General features: G+C 41.1%; 1 protein-coding gene across 1 annotated transcript in view; it reads right to left on the bottom strand.

The window, feature by feature from the left end:
* Positions 1 to 5,673, bottom strand: part of LOC121532937 (phosphatidylcholine:ceramide cholinephosphotransferase 1-like) — a 43,514-nt gene extending 37,841 nt beyond the window's left edge. Inside the window, exon 1 of the mRNA XM_041838803.2 lies at positions 5,348 to 5,673. The gene's annotated coding sequence lies outside the window, so the exon portion shown is untranslated. The remainder of the gene's footprint in view (positions 1 to 5,347) is intronic.
* Between the last annotated feature and the right edge of the window lie 327 nt (positions 5,674 to 6,000).

The raw sequence follows: 6,000 nt of genomic DNA on the forward strand, positions 1-6,000 counted from the left end.
CTGACAGAGCTTTAGAGTTCCTCTGTGGAGATGGAAGAACCTTCCAGAAAGACAACCATCTCTGCAGCACTCCACCAATAAGGCCTTTATGGTAGAGTGACCAGACGGAAGCCACTCCTCCCGCTTGGAGTTTGCCAAAGGCACCTAAAGACTCTCAGATCATGAGAAACAAGATTCTCTGGTCTGATGAAACCAAGATTGAACTCTTTGGCCTGAATGCCAAGCGTCACGTCTGGAGGAAACATGGCACCATCCCTACGGTGAAGCATGGTGGTGGCCGCATCATGCTGTGGGGATATTTTTCAGCGGCAGGGACTGGGAGACTAGTCAGGATCGAGGCAAAAATGAACGGAGCAAAGTCCAGAGAGATCCTTGATTAAAACTTGCTCCAGAGCGCTCAGGGCCTCAGACTGGGGTGAAGGCTTACCTTCCAAAAGGACAACGACCCTAAGTACACAGCCAAGACAACGGAGGAGTGGCTTCGGGACAAGTCTCTGAATGTCCTTGAGTGGCCCAGCCAGAGGCCGGATTTGAACCCGATCGAACATCTCTGGAGACCTGAAAATAGCTGTGCAGCAACGCTCCCCATCCAACCTGACAGAGCTCTCTCCCTTTTGATAACCACTCAGTGTGGAAGGGAAAAATGTCATGCTCTGATCCAGTGGAGACGTCATAAAATAGGCCTACCTGATTATTTCTTATCAGTGCTTGACTTCGACTGAAAAAGGTTCCGGTACTCATTTTGGGTGCTGGTACTGTTTATATTTAGGTGCAGGAGCTCCACAATACTTTTGAGCTAATATTCTATAAGAGGAACAGGAGCTCAAGCAGTAGAACATTTGAGGTGCCGGTACTCAGCGCCGGTGAGCTCCTGCCCAAGTCAAGCACTGCTTCTTATCCCTTGCGCAAATAGCCTACAGCTGTGTCTGTCCCGAGCTCACTGGCGCGGGAAACTCTGAGGGCCCAGAATATTTTATACAATGTTGCAAGTTCGCTACAGCAAGCTTCAGGCTGACCCAAGTTAATAGTTTATACAATATTTCAAGTTATTTGCAGACAGGCCATGTGTAGCCAATGTGATTTATAGGATATTTATTTTTATCAGGAAATGTTCTACCTGCAGGCTGCATTGTTTTAATTTGTTGGCTTTATGTAGGCTATTTTTACATATAGTTGGCAATGGCAATAGAAGTTACTTTTTAGGTTTGTATCATTTTAATTTAGATTTGGATAGAATTTTGATTAACCATATGACAATGATTTTTAGATATGAAGATGTTATTATAAATGTATACACTCACTAACTGTAAGTAGCTCTGGATAAGAGCGTCTGCTAAAGGACTAAAATGTTTTTTTAAACTTTTTAAAAAATGAAACTTTCACGAAAATGTGCATATGAAAACCGTAACTGGCACGCAGATCGGTAGAAATTGTGAGATAAATTGGCATTCAACATGAGAAAGGTTGCCGACTCCTTGTGTAGCAAATTACCGGCAACTTCAGAAAAGTAATGGCAGAATCTGCGAAAGCCAGCAGGAGCGGGAGGAAAATAGTTGGGTCAGGTTAAGTTTTTTTTATTCTGGTTATCTAGATCTCTGGCGCCTTCTTGAGGCATTTGTCTTATTTCATCAAACCGTAAGCTTAAAGCAGCAGACAAGCTCAATGCATATAGTTGATTTTATTAAAACACATAGTGTGTGTCTATATATGGAAAAATACACATTTAAACCAAAACGATTGGACGAAAGAACAGATGACTTTCATTTTTTGTATTATTATTATTTTTTACCAAGATTTTTTTTAGTCGGGGACAGCCCTATGTGAGAGCCTTCATATTGGCAACGTGTCATTGTTCTGCCACTCACGGAAGTCAACTCAATTGTAAACCGACCAGAGGGGAAAAAAATCGGAGCACACCTTGACATTTCCACAATTTGCCTATTCTATTACTATTTCCTAAGAACACAACGAAATGCTGCCACCAGGACTCAGGGGTGGTAACATAGTAAATGAAAATCAGGGACACTCAAATTAGTATGATGTGTTACGTTTGGTATGGTATTTATTAATTTGTGGATGTCCATCATTCATTTTGTATGATAGGTTACAAATTACTATTTGTATGATATCTTACGAATTGCAATTCGTACAATATTTTACGAATTTGCAATACATATGATAGGTTACAAATTCCAATTTGTTGTGGCTAACGTCAGCTAGGTGACTAATGCTAACATTAGCTAGGTGGCTAACGTTAGCTAGGCTAGGAGATAGTGTTAGGGGTTAAGGTTAGGAGTTAGGTTAAAGGGTTAAGGTTAGCTAACATGCAAAGTACCTAAAAAGTAGTAAGCAGTTGCTAATTACCTAAAATGCTAAAGTTGTCTGTAATGTGATTCGAACAAGCAACCTTTGGGTTTCTAGACGTTCACGTTTTGACTTAAGTAACCTTCTTATGTAACCATACCAAATGTAACATATCATCCTAATTTGAGTGTCCCAGATTTTCGTTTACTATGTTACGTCTAGTCTGAGACCAGCCTGGAAATTGACACCATATTTCGTAATATACGGCATGGTATTATTCCATCCAGATGAAATCCAAGAGCAGGCCAACAGCCTTACTGTCCAAAATAGCACCAGACCTAGTAGAATACATGTTCTCTGTTCTGCGTGTTGATATGGTAATAGCTAATTAGACACACTAGTGTAGATTCAATCACAACAGTCCCCTGCTGGATCCTTAAGTTAATTAAGAGGGTTCAGAAGCAACAGCCCAAGAAGATAGGCAGGAGCTCCAGAAAGAGTCTGCTCAACGCCAACAACATGAAGCCGCAGAATGAACTGCTATACTAGTTAAGCCTATACTATTTCAAACTATGAAGGAGCAAGTCAATCTGCATCCTAGAGCCCAGGGGCACCGGGGCCTGTCCAAGTTTAATTAATCCTAACGGGAGATAGAGAAAATAATCAGGGATGTGAAGACAGAAGACGGCAGGGCTGAAGCTCTAATTTAATTAAAGCTCAACTTAAGAGGCAAGTTATTCTTGCAGCTCCTGTCCTGAGTGCTCACTCATATCCTCAGCAACCATGGGGTGGGGTGGAGACTGTCATGCTCGCTGGAAATGTAGGCGTAACTATGATTGAGAATAAATTAAATGCTCACAGAATATAGGCTAATCATTATCTGTTTGGCAACAGTGGTGGGTCTGACTGGCAAAACCAACACTATCTGTCTTACCCTACAGCCTTTTGAAATACAATGTTTACATTATCTAGAGTCTAAGCTATAGGCAGACACTCACTGTTTACAATATCTTCAGTTAGAAGAAAACAAGTAGGCGTAGGCCTATATCCTGGGCATTCATAAACATTCCACCCCACTAAATTTCACTCTGTGTTTTTACAAGATTCACATGACAGGATATGGAATTGACAAATCATAAATGAAATGGTTTTCTGCTGATCTGTCCTTGAACTGTGATGGTATAGGAGGCTACCTTGATTATAGTAATAGTAATGAAATGTTGATCATTTTAAACCTCATGCTTCCCATGTATGTACTCTGCAAGCAGGTAAGCAATGTGTAGAATCATTGAAAGCAGTGTTTCGTGGCATGGCTACTGTTTGGAGTGTTCAGTTGATTACCACGGGCGGCAGGTAGCCTTGTGGTTAAGAGCGTTGAACCAGTAACCGAAAGGTAGCTGGTCGAATCCCCCAGCCGACTAGGTGTAAAATCTGCCGATGTGCCCTTGAGCAAGGTACTTAACCCTAATTGCTCCTGTACGTGTCTGCTAAATGACTAAAAATGTAAATGCTTACCACGTGTAGAAGAAACATGCTCTAAGTAGCCTATCCTCTGTGCCCTGGTTGAGCTATTTGTTTTTTTTTAAACGTTGGCACTTCGCACAGCTGTAGACCCACACAAATCATATGATGGATCTATTCCTCCAAGGACAGTTTATTCCTCACAGGCCTTGAGTGTCTCACTTTTTCCACACATAAAAGCCAAAGCTCTCAATGACCATGTTTAAACAAACCGCAACAGAGCATGGAGAAATGGGAACACACAAGTGGCTATGGCATCTTATTCTGGGTGGCTAAAGGATGCAAAAGTTGTCTTTTAAATTAATACCTCCCCCTGTTTTAAAGCCCAAATATGCAACTAAACAAATCCACTTAGGCTACAATTTGGAATAGTTGATTGATTTCCTGCCTGAAGAACATTTTTTATCTGTGATATTTGTCTTTTATGTTAGTGAACAAAAACATTTTAAAGACAATGCAAGTAATTTATATCTATACACCAGGGATCATCAACTAGATTCAGCCACAGGACGATTTTTTCTTAAGCAGAATAATTTGTAGACTGCAAATTGACCACAAGAAGCCCAAACAGATATAATATTGGACTAAAACATAACTTCAAACCTTGCTAACATTTGTGGTCCTCTGTAGCTCAATTGGTAGAGCATGGCGCTTGTAACGCCAGGGTAGTGGGTTCGATCCCCGGGACCACTCATACGTAAAAATGTATGCACACATGACTGTAAGTCGCTTTGGATAAAAACGTCTGCTAAATGGCATATTAATTGTATACTATCACGTGTCTCTCTATTATACTTGGGAACAGATTCCCCAAATTAAAATAACTGAGCTGATTTCTTAGTGTCTTTACAGTCTTTTATGTCCAACAATAAAAATTCAAAACAAGTTTTTTGGTTGTTAAAAACCTAATAAAACCACCCGCCGGCCAAATTCGGCCCGCCAATTGGGGAACCCTGCTATACACCTTTATCATGTAAAGAATAGATATATCATGTGATATGCATATCATTGCAGGATTCGTTCTTTATAAACAACAACAATAAAGATGTGCATGCTTCCTTCCATCATCCAATATTTCACTGCACCAGTGTCACTTCTCTCTGGAGATGGATCCAGCTGCACCCTTATCGGTTGCCTGGGAAACGAAGGTAAGGAGTGGTTGATGAAAGGTGTCCTCCACTAAATACACCTGGGCGATTTCTAATGATCCATGGATAGCCACAGGCTCCTGGCATAATGCTAACGGAAAATGCCTCTATCTTCACTAACAGCCACTAGACCAAACAACTGTATGTACAGACACTTTGATTGCAATGACTGAATCTTAATGTAATTGGCAGAATTAGCTAGGTAGTTGGCAAAAAGATCTATATAAATCACTCCCACGGGCGCGCCGAGCGAAAACAGATTAATAGATGCAAATCACCCACCTTTATGCACGCGCAGCGCCTAATCTCGTTAAACTAGCGATCCAGCAAAAGTTTATGCATGAAAGCTGTTTGGCATTTTATTTCATCCTCACCTTGACCTGAAATGCATCAGGTGTGCAGTCAGAAGCTCCCCGAGACCCGAAACCAGTCAAACAGACCCAGAAATCGTGTGGCGTTCGATAGAAGAGTCCTTGCCTCCGAAAATGTGCCTAAATTCCTACAGCAATTTCACTAATGCACAGCCCAGTTGTCGTTTTTACTGCGCTACTAATGATGAATAGCTACGTAACTGTAAAATCCTGGAAATGTGCAAATCTCGGGGCATGAGAGAAAATCTGTGCCTCATGCTCAGGCACATAAAAAGAGCACTGTGAGAAGCTTTTGATATTGTATGGCAGTCGCCCTCTGGTGGAGAGAAGCGGTATTTTCCTGATCGAAACCATATGGCAGGGAGCAAAAAAAACAACGATTTTTAAAATAATTTCCGTTGTTGGACATAAACGACTGTAAAATCACCAGGAAATCAGTTCAAAGTTAGGAAATCTGTTCCCAAGTATTCCCACGCATAAATAGAGAGGCATATGTGAGCGTATCCCATTGTAATCCAGGTTTGAAATGATTATGTTTTTGACAAATACTATATATGTTAGGGCATCTTGCGGTCAATTTGCAGTGTACAAATTATGTATAACTATGTTCCGGCACCCCGACCATTCGCTCAAGGAAAAATCTGCCCACTGCTGAA

Source organism: Coregonus clupeaformis, chromosome 1, assembly GCF_020615455.1.
Source record: "Coregonus clupeaformis isolate EN_2021a chromosome 1, ASM2061545v1, whole genome shotgun sequence".
NCBI classification, from domain to species: Eukaryota; Metazoa; Chordata; class Actinopteri; order Salmoniformes; family Salmonidae; genus Coregonus; species Coregonus clupeaformis.